Source organism: Mastomys coucha, unplaced genomic scaffold (genome assembly GCF_008632895.1).
Source record: "Mastomys coucha isolate ucsf_1 unplaced genomic scaffold, UCSF_Mcou_1 pScaffold15, whole genome shotgun sequence".
In the NCBI taxonomy this organism is placed as follows: Eukaryota; Metazoa; Chordata; class Mammalia; order Rodentia; family Muridae; genus Mastomys; species Mastomys coucha.
In genome coordinates this window covers 27198554-27218047 of record NW_022196897.1, presented here as the reverse complement: position 1 = coordinate 27218047, position 19494 = coordinate 27198554, and the positions used below count along the sequence as shown (strand labels likewise).

Below are 19494 nucleotides of genomic sequence, written 5' to 3'. Positions count from 1 at the left end.
TTTGTTTTTTGGAGGGGAAACTGGGAAGGGAGAAATTTACATGTAAATAAAGAAAATATCTAAAAAAAGAAAAAAAAAGTTCTAGTTAGAGCAATTAGACAACAAAAGGAGATCAAAGGGATACAAATTGGAAAGGAAGAAGTCAAGATACCACCATTTGAGGATAATATGATGGTATACATAAGTGACACCAAAAATTCCACCAGAGAAATTCTACAGCTGATAAACAACATCAGCAAAGTGGCTGGGTATAAAATTAGCTCAAACAAATCAGTATCCTTCCTATACTCAAAGAATAAATGGGCTGAGAAAGAAGTTAGGGAAACAACACCTTCACAATAGTCACAAACAATATAAAGTATCTTGGTGTGACTCTAACCAAAATAACAAAAAACCCAGCATAGGGAAAACTATTCTCAACAATTAAAAAACATCTGGTGGAATCACCATTCCTGATCTCAAACTATACTACAGTGCAATAGTGATTAAAAAAAAAGAAGAAGAAGAAGAAGCTGCATGGAATTAGTATAGTGACAGGCAGGTAGATCAATGGAGTAGAGTTGAAGACCCAGAAATGAACCCACACACCTACAGTCACTTGATATTTGACAAAGGAGTTTAATAAAAACATCCAGTGGGGAAAAGACAGCATTTTCAACAAATGGTGCTGGTTCAACTGGTTGTCAACATTTAGAAGAATACAAATTAATCCATTTTTATCTCCCTGTACACAGCTATTCCACTCCTGGGCATATATCCAGTATACCCAGAAGATGCTCCAACATGTAATAAGGACACATACTCCACTATGTTCATAGCAGCCATATTTATTACAGCCAGAAGCTGGAAACAACCCATGATGATGTCCGTCATCAGAGGAATGGATGCAGAAAATGTGGTACATTTACACAATGGAGTACTACTCAGCTATTAAAAACAATGATGTCATGAAATTCACAGACAAATGGATGGAACTTGAAAATATCGTCCTGAGTGAGGTAACTCAGTCACAAAAGAACACACACAACATGCACCCGGTGATAAGTGGATATTAGCCCCAAAGCTCAGAATACCCAAGATACAATTCACAGACCATATGAAGCCCAGGAAGAAGGAAAACCAAAGTGTGGATGCTTCAGTATTTTCTTCTTAGAAGGGAGAACAAAATATTCACAGGAGAAAATATGGAAACAAACTGTGGAGCAGAGACTAAAGGAATGGCCATCCAGAGACTGCCCTACCTGGGGATCCATCCCATATACAGTCACCAAACCCAGAAGATATTGTGGATGCCGGGAAGTGCTTGCTGATGGGAGCCTGATATGGCTGTCTTCTGAGAGGCTCTGCCAGAGCCTGACAAATGCAGATGTGGATACTAGCAGCCAACCATTCGACTGAGTATGGGGACACCATTGGGTGGAGTTGGAAAAAAGATTAAAGGAGCTTAGTGTGCTTGCAGCCCCATCAGAGGAGCAACATTTTCAACAGGCCAGACCTCCTGGAGTTCCTGGGGACTGGACCACCAACCAAATAGTACACATGGAGGGACCCATGGCTCCAGCTGCATATGTGTTAGAGGTTAGCCTTGTTGGCCATCAGTGGGAGGAACGGCCCTTGGGCCAGAGGGATTGATGCCCCAGTGTAGGGGAATGCCAAGGCTGGAAAGTAGAAGTGGGTGGATGGGAGGCAGGGTGAGGGGAGATGGGATAGGGTGTTTCTGGAGGGGAGACTTGGAAAGGGGATAACATTTGAAATGCAAATTTAAAAAAATATCCAATAAAAGGAGAAAAATTTTAAAAAATTAGGTGATAATCTGCAGTGACATTTCATCACTATAATTACTTGGCTTTTACTATTAACACATAACACTAGTGATTTATTGGTACTGATAAGTACTGATTATACTTCAATAGAAATAAAAGTCTCTCACCTTGAAGCATTCAGCCCTAAATGGGATGTCTCCTCTCATTAGAACTCAGGGAACCCCCTTGGAAGAGGAAGCCAAAAACTGTAAGAGCAAGGGATGATGGAAGACACAAAATGAAAACAAACAAACAAAAAAAAAAAAAAACCAAGGCCCTCTAAGTCAATATGAGCAAAGTTCTTATTACCTCACAGAGGCTGAAACAGCATATGCAAGACCTGCTTGGGTCTGTCCCAAGTCTCTGTGTATATAGTACAGATTTCAGTTTAGAATCTTATGGGATTCCTGAGTGTGTGAACGAACGAGTGGGTCTCTAATTCTTGTGCCTTTTCTTGGGCTCTTTTCCTTTTGTTGGTTTGTCTTGTCTAACTTTGTGACAACTTTGTGATAGTTTTTATTTTATTTGCATTGCATTTTGTTATATATTTGTTATTATATTTTGTTAATTTATTTGTTATATTTTTAAAAATGAATGAATGAAAACCTAGCCAGTAGGGTAAAGGTTAACAGCTGAACAGTCACTTACACCTGCTGAGAGAGGAAAAATCAGTGTTCTCTAATGGAGTGACCATTCTAGGACAGGCCTCATGTTCAGTAATAGTTGACCAATATAAAATTGACTCGACAGTTTTTGCTTTCTGGGTTTTTGTTTTGTTTTGCTTTTACAGATAAGTATTTCTTTCTTTCTTCCTTTTTGGTATTCTTTTATTTTGTTTTCTCGGTTTGGGGATATTGGTTGTTGTATAAAGCTTTTGTTTGTTTGTTTGTTTGTCTGTCTGTTTGTTTTGAGAAAGAATTTAAAATTAGCTGGATAAGGAGAGAGAGGGGATCTGGAAGGACTGGGAGGAGAATATAATCAAAATATATTTAAACTTTTTTGAATAATATGTATATATGTGTATACATATATATGAAACAGCTCTCAAATCTAAAGATACATTTCTTCTCAAGTAACCCAATTTATTCTAGATCAAATAGAGACACTCCCTTGGTATCTGTACTGCTAGACTAATGCTTACAGAGAAGCCACCATTTACAGTTTCTTTAAAACATGAAATGTATATTCTAGGGAGTATCTGCAGGCAAATAAACTGATCCTTCCCCATATTGCCATGTGCCCTCCTACTCATGAGCAATTCCAAAAACTAATTTGCTTTTTTAAATAAAGTAATTTGTTTCCTACCCATGCTTAGAAATTGGAGGGCAGAAATTTCTAAAACATAGCTGTCAAAATGATTTCATTGTATCTTCATGTATATCTGAATTACAGGATTGTAATGGCCAAGATAACATACTGAGAAGTGGTTCTAAAATATGGATGCTGGTCTGCTTAATTCCGAAGTCTCCAATGTAGTATTACTAATACAATAGCATGATTTTTACTTTTTTCTACTTTGAAGCTTTTCAATGAAAACTCTGTTATACTTGTAGTAAAAATGGAAAGAAATTAAGTGAATGGCACAAGGTATAAAAACAAAATAAGTATGTGCAAAAAAAGAAAGAAAGAAAAAAGAAAACTTCCACGGGCATTGGTAACTTACTCTTCTTTAAATTTTTCTTTTATTGTTAGGATATGATATTATGCATGTTTGGGTTTTCATGTCTACACATAATATTTTTTCTATTTCTACAGAATAGAAATCCTCCTTAAATTATATCCAGTTCTTCCCAGTATTTTGTGATGATAATGTTTATTTCTATAAAACAAATGGCTTCCTGCAGCACTCCCTTCAGATGACATCACATCAGGGCCCAGGATAAGTGATGCACAAATGAGATCTCTAAAACAAATTTGGGCACCAAAAGGAAATGCTTTGAAGACTCAATAAATAAAACAAGGATAATTAAACCATTATAACAACCAACATCATGCTACCTTTTCTAAATCAAAATTTTAAAATTAGCAATCTTCTTGTTTCTAATTTGTGCAAATTACATTTAAAAATAAAGAGACTTATGATTTTAATTTTCAATAACTTTGTTAAATTATTATAGAGCTATTTTTCCCTTCAGAATTCTTTTCCTTTGTGTTTGCTAACAAAAAATGTCTTCCTCTTCCACAATATACAAGTCAATGAAAACTAAACTACATAATTCATGATGTCTTTGTTTTTAATAGCTGAATAGTACTCTGACGGCGTTTATTAACCCAGTCCCTGAGCTCTGGTTCTCTCTTGAAGGTAGCCAAGAAGAAAGAGCATTGGCAGGGACAAGAATTGGTCCTGTAAGAGACTAAGGTTGTTTTCTATAATAACATTTACCTGTCTTGACTCTAAGTTACTCTAAGGTCAGAAGCTTTAGGGCTTTGGGCAAATTAACCCCTGCTGCTTAACAATGAGGTATTAAGTAATGAAGTCCTTTGTTCTTTTCCCCACAGGTCCTCCACAGGCCTGGTCCTAAAGCTGATAGTTTATTTAACTCCTTGTCAGCTAGGAACAGACTCTCTTAGGAAGAAAAACAGGAGTCGCTTTTTAAAAGGATTCTGTAGACAGGTCGATCAATGGAATAGAATTGAAGACTCAGAAATAAACCCACATGCATATGGACATTTGAGTTTTCGCAAAGAAGCCAAAACCATACAGTGGAAAACAGAAAGCATCTTCAACAAATGGTGCTGGTCTAACTAGCAGTCTGCTTGTAGAAGAATGCAAATTGATCCACATCTATCACCTTATACAAAGCTCAAGTCCAAGTGGATCAAGGACCTCAACATAAAACCAGACACACTGAATCTAATATGAAAGTGGGAAATAGCCTCAAATACTTGGGCACAGAAGAAAACTTCCTGAACAGACCACCAATGGATCAGGCTCTAAGATCAACAACTGACAAATAGGACGTCATTAAACTGAAAAGCTTCTATAAGGCAAAGGACACAGTAAATAGAACCAAACAGCAACATACAGATTGAGAAAAGATCTTCAGTAACCCTACATCTGATAGAGAGCTAATATCCAAAATATATAAAGAACTCAAGAAGTTAGACTCCATGAAACCAAATAACCCAGTTAAAAATGGGGTACAGAACTAAACAGAGAATTCTCAACAGGGGAATTGCTAATGTGGAAAAGCACTCAAAGAAATGTGCAACATCTTTAGTCATCAGAGAAATGGTAAATCAAAATGACCCTGAGATTCCACTTTACACCCATCAGAATAGCTAAGATCAAAAACTCAAGTGACAGCAGATGCTGGTGAGGATGTGGAGACAGAACATTTTTCCATTGCTGTTGGGATTGCAAACTAGTGCAACTACTCTGGAAATGAATCTGGCCATTCCTCAGGAAATTGGAAATAGTTCTATCTGATGACATAGTTTTACCACTCACTCCTGGGCATATTCCCAAAAAATGCTCCACCATACCACAAAGACTTGTGCTTCACTATAGCAGCCTTATTTGTAGTAGGCAGAAGCTGGAAACAACCTAGATGTCTTTCTGAAGAATGGATACAGAAAATGTGGTTCATTTACGCATGAAATATTATTCGGCTATTAAAAATGAGGACGTCATGAATTTTGCAGGCAAATGGATGGAACTAGAATATCGTCCTGAGTGAGGCAACCCAGAGCCAAAAGGACATAATGACAGGACCACGGCTGTCCTCTGAGAAGCTCTATCAGCAGCTGATTGAGACATGTAGATGTAGCCAAGCATTGGACTGAGGTCAAGGGACCCCTATGGAAGAATTAGGGAAAGGATTGAGAGGGCAAAAGGGGAATGCAACTCCATAGGAATAACAACAATATCAACTAATTCTGACCCCTCAGAGCTCCCAGAGACTAAGCCATCAACCAAAGAGTGTACATGGGCTGGTCTGTGGTCCCCAACACAAAAGTAGCAGAGGCCCTTGTCTTGTCCTAGTGGGAGGATTGCATAATCCTTTAGAGACTTGATTCCCCAGTGAAGGGAGATGCTGGAGGTGGGGTGTCAGGCAGGGGTGGGGGGCATGTAGATAGATGTGTTGGGTGGGGCGTAGGGAGAGGGAATGGGTGGGGGAATCAACCTCTCAGAGGCAAAGGGAAGGTGGGATTCAGTGAAGAATTTCAGAAGGGGGGACTAGGAAGGAGGGCATCATTTAGATGTAAATAAATAAAATAATTTAATAAATAAATAAATAATACAGGATTCCAACCTTTATATCTAAGGGAAAGTAAATGGGAAAAACCTGTCAGAGAATGTGTTCTCTTAATTTCTAATTTCCACTGCCTTTTAATTTCTAAGACACTCTGCTCTTTCTTAGTTTCTAAGTTACTTTACTTTTACTTAAGCTGCTTCTGCTTTTCTTCTTGTAATTCTCAGTTCTTTATACATTTTTTCAGAAAACATGATCATGCAATATTTCAATTATCAAAAAGTTCATCACAAGTTTAAACATAGATTCAAATTATAAATTGAATAAGACGTTTACAGCAGAGATAATTACATGTGTTTCCATTAAAAGTAGTTATCTAGATAGACATTTATTTTCTTTCATTAGCTTCACAGATTCATTGAAAGTCTAAAACTATAATTTTTGTGTTTAAGTTAGCATTGAAGCTTTGTATTGGTAAACCCAGTTAGGGTTTCTTTCACCTACAATAAATCATTTGTTTCCTTTTTTGAACTTTGATTGTCTTACAGCTCTAAAGAATTTATTCTAGGTTGTAAAATGCTTGCTTTCTTTTTTTTTTCTCTTTTTTATTATATATTTTCTTTATTTACATGTAAATTTCTCCTTTCCCAGTTTCCCCTCCAAAAAACAAACAAGCAAGCAAACAAAAACAAGAACAAACCCCTGTTGCCTCCCTCCTCCCTATGCCTGCCACCCCACCCTCTCCCACTTATTGGCCCTGAAAATTCCTGCTTTCTATCTCAGAAGCAATTAACACATGACACATCAAGACTGGCAGAGCTCTAATTGAAGTTTTCATATCAGAGAGGGCTTTAGTAGCATCCCTATTATTAAGGGATTAATAATTATTAGTATAATTTCAGGAATTCTTATAGAATCATTAGGAATTAAAAAATCATCTATTTGCCTTTATAGCATTACTACAAGACAGTACATCTTCATTGAACTACAGAATTTCTGTCAAATAGAGTGGGCTAATGCCCATGGGTTATATAATATTAATTTAATAGTGACAGGAAAGGCATATCAACTGCAGGAATCAAGTGCTGAGATTTGTCCTTAGAGCCTCCAAGGGCTCATTCATTCATAGTTCCACAAAAAACATCTCTGGAAGATCACCTGATAGCCTTTAGTCTCTCACAGATGGCACATGGCAGTATTCCATTGTGTGGCAATATTCCATTTTCTTTGTCCATTCTTCAGTTGAGGGACATCTAGGTTGTTTTCAGTTTCTGGATGTTATGAATAAAGTTGCTATGAACATAGATGAGCAAGTGTCCCTATGGTACAGTAGGAAATCTTTTAGGTATATGCTCAGGACTGGAATACCTGGGTCTTGAGGTAGAACTATTTCCTGTTTTCTGAGAAACCACTAAATGAATTTCCAGAGTGGCTGTACAAGTTTCCATTCCCATCAACAATGAAGGAGTGCTCACCCTTGCTCCACATCCTTGCCATCATGTGCTGTCACTTCAGTTTTTGATCTTAGCCACTCTGATGGGTGTAAGATGGAATCTCAATTGTTTTGGTTTCCATTTCCCTGATGATTAAGAACTTAATTATTTGTTTAAGTGTTCCTCAACCATTTGAGATTCCTGTGTTGAGAAATCTCTGTTTAGCTCTGTACCCCATTTTATGTGTGTTATTTTGGGTTGTTGCTATCTAAATTCTTGACTTCTTTGTAAATTTTGGATATTATCCCTCTATCAGATGTAGAGTTGGTGCTTTCCCAATCTGTAGGCTGTCATTTTTATTCCTGATGACAGTATCCTTCCCCTTACAGAAGAATTTCAGTTTCATGAGGTCTCATTTATCAGTTATTGATCTTAGAGCCTGAACCTCTCTATTCAGGAAGTTGTCTCCTGTACCAATAAATTCAAGACTCTTCCTCCACTTTCTGTTCTATTAGATTTAGTTTATTTGGTTTTACATTGAGATCTTTGATCTACTTGGACTTGATTTTTGTGCAGGGTGATCAATATGGATCTATTTGCATTCTTCTGTATGCAGTATGCATTCTTCTCTGTATCCAGTTAGGCCAGCACCATTTGTTGAAGATGCTTTCCTATTTCCATTTTATGGTTTTGGCTTCTTCATCAAAAATCAAGTGTCCATAGGTGTATAGTTTATTTCAGGGTCTTTGATTCGATTCCATAATCAATCTGTCTGTTCCTATACCAGTACCATGCAGCTTTTATTACTATTGTTCTGTAGTACAACTTGAGATCAGGAATAATTCCCTGAAAAGTTCTGTTATTGTTCAAGTTTGTTTTAGCTTTTCTCGGTTTTTCATTTTTCCACGGGAAGTTGAGAATTCCTCTGTCAAGGTCTATAAAAAAAAAAATGTTCTGGAATATCAATGGGAATTGCATTGAATCTGTAAATTGCTTTTGGTAGTATGGCCATTTTTGCAGGCAAATGAGTAGAATTTGAGACAATCATCCTAAGTGAGTTAGCCCAGACCCAAAAGGACAAGCATAAGAAAGAAGGAAGGCCCATGCAAGAATGCTTAAATCTCAGTTAGAAGGGGGAATAAAATAGTCATAAGAGGCAGATGGAGGGAGGGAGGGAACTTGGTAAGAGAAAAGATGGGGAGGGGAACGGGAGTGGTTTCAGGATTCCATGTAGGAAGAAACAGGGGAGACAGCCATGAGAATGAGTGGAAAACTACAGCTTGGGGGGACATATTGAAAACAAGCCAGAGACCTGGAATTGGGAAGGCTCCAAGAATCCATGAGGCTAACCTTAGCTGACACTCATATCATTGGGGATATGGAACCTAAAGAGGCCACCTCCTGCACCCTGGCAGGAACCCCAGCAGAGTTACAGGGACACCAACCATCCACAAAATTTCAACCCCAAATTTATCCTTCCTATAAGAAATTCAGGAGCAGATGATGGAGCAGAGACTGAGGGAATGGCCAAGCAATAACCAGCAGAACTAGAGACCTATCCCATGGGCAAGCACCAGTCTCTGACACTATTAGTGATACTATGTTATACTTGTAGATAGGAGCCTAGAACAGCTGTCCTCTGAGGGGCTCCACCTAGCAGTTGTTTCAGACAGATGCAGAGACCAACAGCCAAACATTGGATGGAGGTTGGAGACTCTTAGGGAAGAATTGGAGGAAATATTGAGGATCCCAAAGGGAAAGAAACTCCACAGGAAGACTAACAGACACAACTAACCAGGACTCTTGGGTCTCTAAGAGACTGAACCACCAATTAAAGCACATACATTAAAGCATACATGAGCTGAACCTAGCTTCCTCCTAACCCCTGCCCCATATATGTATCAGATATGCAGCTCAGTCTTTGTGGGGGCTGAAGCTAAACCCTGTCTGTGGAATCTCTTCACCTGACTTGGAGGGCTTTTCTTGTCTCAGTGGATGAAGAAGCTTCTAGCCCCGAAGAGACTTGATGTACCAGGGTGGGGGAATGACCCAGGAGTCCTCCACTGTCTCAGAGGAGAAGGAGAGGGGGAAAAGGGGAGGGATTGTGGAAAGAGAACCAGGAGAGGGAACAGCGATCCAATTGTAAAGTGAATTTAAAAAAAAAAAAAAAAAAAAAAAAAAAAAAAAAAAAAAAAAAAAAAGACAGCTACATAACATATTCTTAATCTGCCTAGCAAATGTTCTTTTTATTAAGCCATATACACATATAAGTTAGTGAAATAAAGTGTGATAACAGTATTAAAACTGTTAAATTAATTTATGGATATTCTGGGGTATAGTGTATGTGTGCACAATATATGAAATCCCTGTGTGTGTATGTCCACACACACATATGTAGGCCATAAAAGGAGGTTAACTGTTCTGATCTATTACTCTGTTATTCCTTTGAGACAGGGTCTCTCATGTGCCAGGAGCCCTGCTGATAGTCAGTGAGTCACTGCAATACTCTTTTCTTTGTATCTGACAACATAGGGTTTATGGGCACAACTATGACAGGCTTTTGAAGCTTGAAGACAGGTCCTCAATGTTGCATAGATGACCCATGTCCTGGCCTCCTTGAAGGCAAATACATTTAGTTTTTATCTTAAATCACTTGATACAAAAACAGGAAAAGCAAGTTCTAGCCTCCTACTCAGTATAAGAAGATAATTACAATTTCTCATCAATGTAGCTTCGAAATTATAAACTGATATTTAAAGATCCTGAACAGTTTTTGAAAAAGCAGTAACACAGGCAACTGGTGAGGTGACCAGTATGTTCCCTTTCCATTGTTAGGCTCAATGTGCGATTTGGCTAGAAAGAACATTCCAAGTCTCCAGCCTGTCAGACAGAGTAGCCTGTCTGTCCCAGAAAATCTTAGTTGACTTCAGTACATTTAAAAGCAAGCAGTACAGCCATGATTTACCTCAAGGTTTAACATGGCCTGAGAAGATACTGATACTGGAAATGGAAATTGGAGCACTCTAAGTAATTTTATAAATAAATTATATGACAAAGTGAGAGTGTTCAGGGTTAAAGAAGATGTCACATTAAATGTGAGAAATTACAGAAGTTGCATTGTAGATGTTTCTAGTGGGACTGGGTTCCACAAGTCTGCATTATGTTTGGTTGTAGTTTTTCAATACCAAATGGTCAGCCATAAAAACATACATACAGGTTGCATTATATAGACTGAGCATGTTGTACTTATGTATTTAGTGATATATGTACACACACACACATACACACACACACACACATGAAACAATTAATGAAAAAGAAGTGATGAGCCTGACAAATACAGAGGCAGATGCTCGCTGCTAACCAATGGACTTAGCACGGGGTCCCCAATAAAGGAATTCCAATGAAGGAGCTAAAGGGGTTTGCAACAACAATATCAACCAACCAGATGCCCCAGAGCTCCCAAGGACTAAACCACCAACCAACGAGTACGCATGAAGGGACCCATGGCTCCAGCCGCATATGTAGTAGAGGGTGGCATTGTCTGGCATCTATAGGAGGAGAAGCCCTTGGTCCTGTGTAGGGAATGCCAGGGCAGTGAAGTGGGAGTAGGTGAGTGGGAGAAGGGACATCCTCACAGAAGCAGGGTGAGGGAGGATGCAAGAGGGGTTCCAGAGGGGAAACTGGGAAAGGAGATAACATTTGAAATGTAAATACATAATATATCCAATTTTTAAAAAGGGAAAAAAGGAAAAAGAGGTCATAAATTTGAAAGAGAACCAGAATGGGCATATGGGAGAGTTTGGGGAGATAGGAAGGGAAAATGTAATTGTGTTATAATCTCAAAGAGAAAAGAAAAATTAATGAGAAAAAGTGGAAGGTGGAGGAAAAGGAGCACATTTCTGCAATTAGACAGATGGGTTTCTTGGTGACAAGCTATCTTGCTATCAGCAAGGCTTTTCGGGAGCATGCTGCTTGAAGAATTAGCAACTGCTTTGCAAAGACTTGGTTTATTCTGATACCCCCACACCTCTCTCAGAAAAGAGGACCTGTTGTTATCATGGCAACTCTTAATATCTTAGGCACTTAACCAGGTCCCTGCTGGGCCTAAAAGACCAAATCAAGTGCATTAAATACTTAAAGCTCAACTCACTAAGTTCCATACTGTGACTTGGTGGATTTTCATGCTGGCTTGACAAAGTTTAATAAATAGGTCCTAGAGTTAAATAGATATACAAAGCACATGAATGTATTGTTATTATTCACAATTAAAGTACCTAAGTACATCTCAAACAAAGACATTTATTTGTTGGCATTTCAAAATGGCTTGTTTAAGAAAGGTATGCTTAGAAGGAGATCCACAGGGCTATAAACTTAAGAAAAAACTATTTTAGTTAATGACAAAAGGAAACTAGCATATACTAATAGATCCATAGAACACTGTGTTTCAGATAAAGGCTTTAGGACAAAGGATGGAAAACATAGAAAAGCATTAATTCTTACCTAATTTAATGTAGTCTTTTCCATTTGTTCAAATTCTTCAATGTCAGAAAAAGAACTTACCTGGGACATATACTAGACTTACATACATAATTTGGTAAGTTGAATTTGAAATTGATATAAATCACTTTGGTAGGTCACCTTTTTTTCTCTTTTACTGCCTTAATTTCTTTCTGGAAGACTGCTCCTTGATAACAACACACTGCAGGAAATGTAAATTGGGTTTGTTCTAGGAGTATTGTTGGGGATTTCAGTAGCTGATATGTCAGAACCTATAGTGAGTCCTGTGGGAAACCCCATTTTAGCTAACAAAATTTTAAGTCACTGAGTACCTCTCTGAGATACATCAGGAATATCTGCATCTAAGCTATTCCATTTCCAGTCTGTCTGAGAACTTCTGCAGGGACCATGCTTGCAGAGCATACACAAAATCCATGTTAGAAACCCAGCTGAAAAGACCTTAATGGAAAGCTTCAAAGACACAGTCCATTATCCATATCATTGGCTAATTGTTAAGCAAGACATAATTCAATTCGTTCGCCTCTATGTCCATGGGGTCATTGTAATTATCCTCATCATTACTCCTTAACATTTTATGCACAATTTTTTTATGTTTCTGGACATTAAAACTGTATTTCAGTGTTTGAGAATCCCAATGTCCTTATAATAAAAGATTATCTAATTGCATAGTAAGCATCCTGACATTAATTTTTAGGTATTTTTTTTCACTTTCCTATTTCTTGTGTGCCTTTAATAAACTCTGAATCTTAAATTTGCATTTAGAACAACAAAAGAAACTTCATTATTATTGTTGAAATTGTCTTAACATGAGAGACACAGTTTCTATCTTTCTTTTTCTTTCTCTCTTTCCCTCTTTCTTTCTTTCTTCCTTTCTGTACTCAAGAGTCAGAATTTAAAGTGCACTTAACCATGCAGACTGAGAACCTATTGACACTCTGTCTTCTACTCAATGATACATGTAAAACAAGTGCTAAAAAGTTAAAATATGGAGACTATATAATACCCAACAACTTAGATATGGCCATGGGGATGTTGTAGACCTACAATCTAGATAACAACATGGGAAAAACTCTTAATCAACAGCCTAGATAACATCATGGTAAAAGTTCTATACTAACTCTGTACCAATAAACTAGATAATACCATGGAGAAGCTCTGCTATTCCTAGCACCTTGCATTAATTAATAAAAATGTATGTACTTTCAGCATTTCTGAAATAATGCTTTCCAAAGAGGCCTCATTTGAGAAACAACACAGTGTCTAATATTGAAATTGCAATATATATCAAAGTCTTACCTGGTCCTTCATGTTGACACCATCACCTTTCAATCAGATCTAAAGATGTCTTACCTTTTTGCCTCAGTATCATTCAATACATTGTTTGACTGCAGATAATATCTGAAGTGCACACAAAGACAAGACAGATATCCATGTAACTAGGAAGAACAGAGTGGAAATGACACGTAAATGGTGAAGTAAATTGTATACTTTCAAAACTGTGTTGTTAGAAAGTAGTTTTAAAGTTTTTAGTTCAACTCTCTAATTCTATGAAGAAATTTGTCTCATAGCCTGAATAAGAGAGTTAAGAACAAAATCAAACTTCTATTAACCAGAGGAGGTTGGTGAACAACAAAATAATAGTGCTCTCAGTAAGAATTAGTCTAGATGTTAAACTGGAGAGATCCAGTGGCATCTCCATCAGTTAGTAGATGCAATCACAGTATATCAGACAGAATCCAGGTAAACACAGGTTCAGGTGCCCTATGACAATTACACACCCCAGCAGTAAAAAGGAGGTACTTAGATAATCTTCCTAGTAAAGAGGAGACATGTTAGAATCCTTACAAATGAAGTTACCCTTCAGGACAGGCATTTTGCTTCAAGACTCAGATAGACATTGAAATTTGTATCTCTTTTCATCACTTCTATTTTATTTGCTATATCTCTGCTTATTTCCTATCTTTGTATCCTGTGTACCTTCAATTAAATATCAGCAATTTGACAGCCTCATATTTCAACAACAATATCAAAGATGAGTGTTTAACTTCTTATCCCTGTTGTTTTCCATAAACAGCCAAGAGCTGCAGAATCATAGAACAAATGATTATTAGGTCTTACAGGTCACCATTAAGAAAATCAACAGGGGGCCACCAATCCACATAGGTGAGTTACTTACCAGTTGATCATTTCAATCCACTGAATTAGAGGTTGTTAAGTACAGTAATTGACTAATACATAAAAACAGGAAAATTACAGGAGTGAGAACATAGTCAACATGTGAAAATGAACAGCAAAGAAATGGCAAGAGCCAGAAATGCAGCAGGGCTGTGGGCCAGTGTGCTGGAGGCTTTCCACAGAGATCTCTAGCCCGGCTGGATGCCAGGGTTCCAGCAAAGAGGACAGAGCACAAGCAGGAAGGGGGGAGTTGATTCTGCCACTTCCACTGCTGCAGTTGACTCCACCTCTGTCTCTGCTGTGTCTCTCAGTTGTTCCATGACATGTCAGGCCGGGCTGGGCCAATAAGAGGCCCACTAGCCAGGGAAGAGTTTAGGGGAGCTTCAGGTGGCGTTTCAGAAAAGCAGACCTCTTCCCGAGTGTCACAGCTCTTATGACAGAAGCTCTCAGATGATGGAGTATTTCTCGCACATCTTTATTCCTTCTGGAATAAAGGATACATATATCCTGGAGGGTCAGGGTCTGACAGCAGGTACTTCTCATTGGCTTGGTCTGAGAGCTTAGGGAAACCTTACTTGCATGTGGGAGGGCTTGGTGCTGCTCCTATGTGACTGTTGACCACAGATCTCTCTGTGGAAGGTCTGTGGGAGGAGTGTAGCTGCAACAGGGGCCCAAGGGGTGTGGCCAAGCACCTGCCATCCCTTGCAGACAACCATCACCTGCTGGGACTCCAGGGTTGTAAGCCTGAGCTGGTCCCTGGGACTAGGCTGACTATGTGCTCATCGCCCCACAAGGGGCTGTGAAAAGCAGCTTCTCATAACTCTAAGTATTAATACCTTTAGTAAAATTAACTGAAATAATAAAATACATTTGTAATTTAGATTGGGATTGGGAGAACAAACAAAATTCTTAGGCAAAATATTGACAGTAGTCACTAGGCTGTTCTTTTCTATGTGAGTATATGTTACAAGAAAGTGAGAGAACAAAAGGGGGAGGGAGAGGCAATGGAGGAGACAGGTAGAAGGATGTACGCGTGTTAGAGAGTGGAAGACAACCAATATGCAAACCAAAGGAAATATGAAGAGGTGCAGACTTCACTAGCCCATAAAATAAACTATGACACTATTTCTGTTTCATTAATTTCTTCTCTGATTTTCTTATTATTTTTTGCCATCTACTGAATTTTGGGTTTGTTTCTTATTTTTTCCAAATTCTTAAATGCATCATTAATTCATTTAGCTGTGCTTATAATACTTCCTGTTTTATTCTCTTTACTGTTTGCATTTTCTTTTTTTTAATTGTTATTGAAAACAAATTATTATTTTCTAATCAGCACACCCTGATTACAGTTTCCCCTCCTGGACTTTCTCCCCAGTTTACCTCCCCTCCAGATCTACTCACTTTCTGATCTCATTAGAAAAGAGCTGGCTTCTAAGAGATAACAACCAAACATGACAAAATAAAATAATAAAATATAATAAGATAAAGCAAAAACCATCAAATCAAGTCTAGACAAGGCAACTCAATAGAAGGAAAAGATCCCAAAAGAAGGCACAAAAATCAGATACTCATCTGTTCACACTCAAAGGAGTCCTATAGAGACACTAAGCTGAAAACTGTAATGTATACACAGAAGACCTGGCACAAACATATGTATGCTCAGTTCTTATTGATTGAGTCTCTGTGAGTTCATATCAGTCTTGTTCTGCTGGTGTCCTCTATCCTCTCTGGCTCTTACACCCTTTCTATGGAGTTTCTTTTTCTTTCTATGGAGTTTTCTGAGCTCTGAGGGAAGGGATTTGATGGAGATAGCCCATTCAGAGCTTCAGAGCTGTGTGCTCCAAGGACTGACTCTCTCTCTCTCTCTCTCTCTCTCTCTCTCTCTCTCTCTCTCTGTAATTTCTAGTGGTGTAGTGGTGTGTCTCTGCATCTGTTTTGTCTGCTGCAGGAGGAAGCTTCTCCGATGATAACTGAATAAGTCACTGGTGTATGAGTATAACAGAATATCATTAGGAGTCATTTTTATTTATTCACTTTTTTAGACCAGTGGTGTTTGGTTTACCCTAGATCTCTGTGCTATTGAGTCTCTGGTTTATGATTACACAGCCAGTAATCTTGATTACACAGTGAGGTATAGATTCTGTCTCATGGAGTGGATCTTAAGTCAAGTCAGACATTGGTTGGCTACTTCCACAAATTCTGTGCCTACAATATCTTGTAGGTAGTAGAAAGTGTACATCAAAGGCTTTGTGGTTGGGTTGGTATTTGTGGTTCTCTTTTGGTGGTCTGGAGAGTAACTTCCAGCACCAAAGACACTGGAGCGTAGGGGTGAAGGCTTCATATAGACACCAGCTCAACTTTTCTTTGTTCACTGAGTTTTCTGGATGTTGTCAGCAATGGGAACCTACTGTCAGTTTGTTGAAAGCACCCCATTGTCTTAGCAAGAGCCTGGGTTGTTTGGGAAATTTCATGGGACTCCCTTGGCCAACAACTCAATTGAATGTAACCTAGTTCTGCTACAAAAAAGTTTCATTTGGTGACAAGAGATGGCCAATTGGGACTCTAGAGACAGTATTACTAGAAGACTTCATTGGGATCACCTGCATATATTCTAGGAAGTTTGCACTGCACTGTTTCCATATCAGCTCTCAAATGTCCCTCAATTACATCTTTCTCTTACTGCATTCCCTCTGTCAACACTATCTTTCCTCTCTCTCCCCAAATGATCCTCCTGTCCCCACCTGCTCTGGATCCACGTATAAAATCTATTCTATTCTCCCCCTTCCATGGAAATCCATGTGCCTGTCCTCAGTTCCTTTCTCTATATGTAGCCTCTATGGGTCTACAAATTATAGATTTATTATCATTTATTTAGTAACTGATACCAATATATACCTGAATGTATACCATCTTTATCTTTTTGGCTCTGAAGTACAGCACTCACAATATTTTTATTCCTAGTTTCATCCATTTGTCTGCAAATTTCATGATGTTACTGTTTTTAACAGTTAAGTAAAACCCCACTGTGTAAATGTACCACATTTTCTTTATCCATTCTTCTGTTGAAGGACACCTAACTTGTTTATCGTTTCTTGCCATTATGAATATAGCAGCAATGAACATGGTTGAGCAAGTGTCTTTATGGTAGGATTAAGTGTTCTTTGGGCATATACACAAGAGTGGTATACCACTCTTATATATTTTCTGAGGAATTGAGGTATTGATATCCATGGTGGCTATGTAAGTTTGCACTACCAACAGCAATGGATGAGTATTCACCTTATTCTACATTCTTGCCACTATGAAATGTCACTTGTGTTATTAATTTTAGCCATTCTGACAGGTGTAAGATAGAATTTCAAAGTAGTTTTTATTTACATTTCCATTGATTGCTAAGAATGTTGAACTTTTCTTTAAGTGTTCCTCAGGCATTTGAATTTCTCTATTGAAAATTCTCTATTTAGACCCTCCATTCTTTGTGCTGTGAGTGGCTCACTGGCTTCATTGGGAGGTCAGGCAATGCAGAAAACACTGCTTTGGATGGCAAAATGGGGGAAGAAAGTGGGCTCCTGAAGACAGGGAAAAACCCAAGTTAGAACCAGAGACGAAACAGAGTAAGGAGGCAGCAAAGAAAAATGAGGAGGCTGCAGGAGTAGTTCTGTCCTGTATGAGTACCCTCCAGATCAGAAAACCTCATGCAGTGGCAAATCTGCCACACTCAAGATATGCACCTGAAATGTGGATGGGCTTCAAGCCTGAATTAAAAAGAAAGGCTTGGCAAAGGTAAAGATAGAAGTATCAGATACTGTGTGCCTCCGAGAGACAAAATGCTCAGAAAGCAAACTCTTGGCTGAGCTTCAAGAGCTGCCTGTACTCACCAATCAGTACTGGTCAGCTTCATCAAACAAAGAAGAATGTAGTGGTGTGGCCACTCTACTTTCCCACCAGTGCCTACTCAAAGTCTCTTATGGCATTAGTGAAGAACATGATCAAGAAGGTGGGGTGATTGTGACTGAATCTGACTTCTTTGTCCTGGTAACAGCCTGTGTTCCCAATGCAGGCAGAGGTCTGATAAGACTGGAATACTGGCAGTGTTGGGGTGAAGTCTTTCTAAAGTTTCTAAAGGTCTTGGCTTCCCAAAAGCCTCTTGTGTTGTATGGGGATTTTAATGTGGCACATGAAAAACTTGACCTTTGTAACCCAAAAGGCAACAAACAGAATGCTGGCTTTAGTCCCCAGGAGTGCCAAGGCTTTGGGGAATTGTTATAAGCTGTACCAGGGGCTGACACCTTCCCACATCTCTATACCAACACCAACTATGCTTATACTTTCTGTACTTACATGATGAATGCCTGTTCTAAGAATATTGGTTGGCGTCCTGATTCTTTTTTGCTTTCCCACTGTCCCATCACCGTTTACCAAGCACTGTGACACTCTCCTGAAGTAGCTTTATGCCTGGGAATAGTCTTCTGTCCCTACAGAGAAGTCCCTTCTTCAAGTTTTTGGTTTTGTATGTGCTTCCCTCTATTTTAAACATTAAACCAAACTTCTGTTTTCCTTTAAACAATCCAAGTGAAACAAAAGGCCCTACTTTCAACTTCAAGAAAAATTCTCTATTTAAATCTCTACCCCATTTTCTGACTAGAGTATTTGGGTTTTTGGTATCTATACATTTTTGAATATTAATCTTCTTTGGATATACAATTGCTAAAAAAATCTGCTGAATGATACTGTCCTTTTTCTTATGGAAGCTTCTCAGTTTCATGATGTCCCATTTATGAATTGATCTCAGTGCCTGTGCTATCAGTGTTCTGTTCAGAAAGTCTTGTCCTATGTCAATATGTCCAAAGCTATCCCCCCATTTTCTTTTTGATTGGGTTTAGTTTATCTGATTCTATGTTATGGTCTTTGACACATATAGAGCAGAGTTTTGTGCAGTGTGATTAGTATGGATCTATTCGCATTCCTCTACATACAGACATCCGTTTGACCAGCACCATTTGTTAAAGATGCTATCTTTCTTTCAGTGTGCATTGCTGGCTTCTTTATCAAAAATCAAGTGTCTACAGGAGTACAGATTTATATATGGGTCTTCAATTCAATTCCATAAAGCAACATGTCTCTATATATGCCAATACAATGCATATTTTATTACCATACCCTTTTGGTACAACTTGATATCAAGAACAATGAGACCTCTACAGTTCTTGTATTGTTCAGGATTGTTTTAGGTATCCTGGGTCATTTGTTTTGTTTATATGAAGTTAAGAATTGTCCTTTCAAAGTTTATAAAGAATGGTTTTATTCATTTGGATAGTCTTCCTCTGACTTTTATATAGTTTGGATAAAGGTTTGTTTATCTTGTTT

The 19494-nt window shown here is 38.3% G+C and overlaps 1 pseudogene; it reads left to right on the top strand.

Annotated features, from left to right (window-relative positions):
- The window catches only part of LOC116091628, a 25307-nt pseudogene extending 6749 nt beyond the window's left edge, over positions 1-18558 (top strand).
- Positions 18559-19494: the final 936 nt, after the last annotated feature.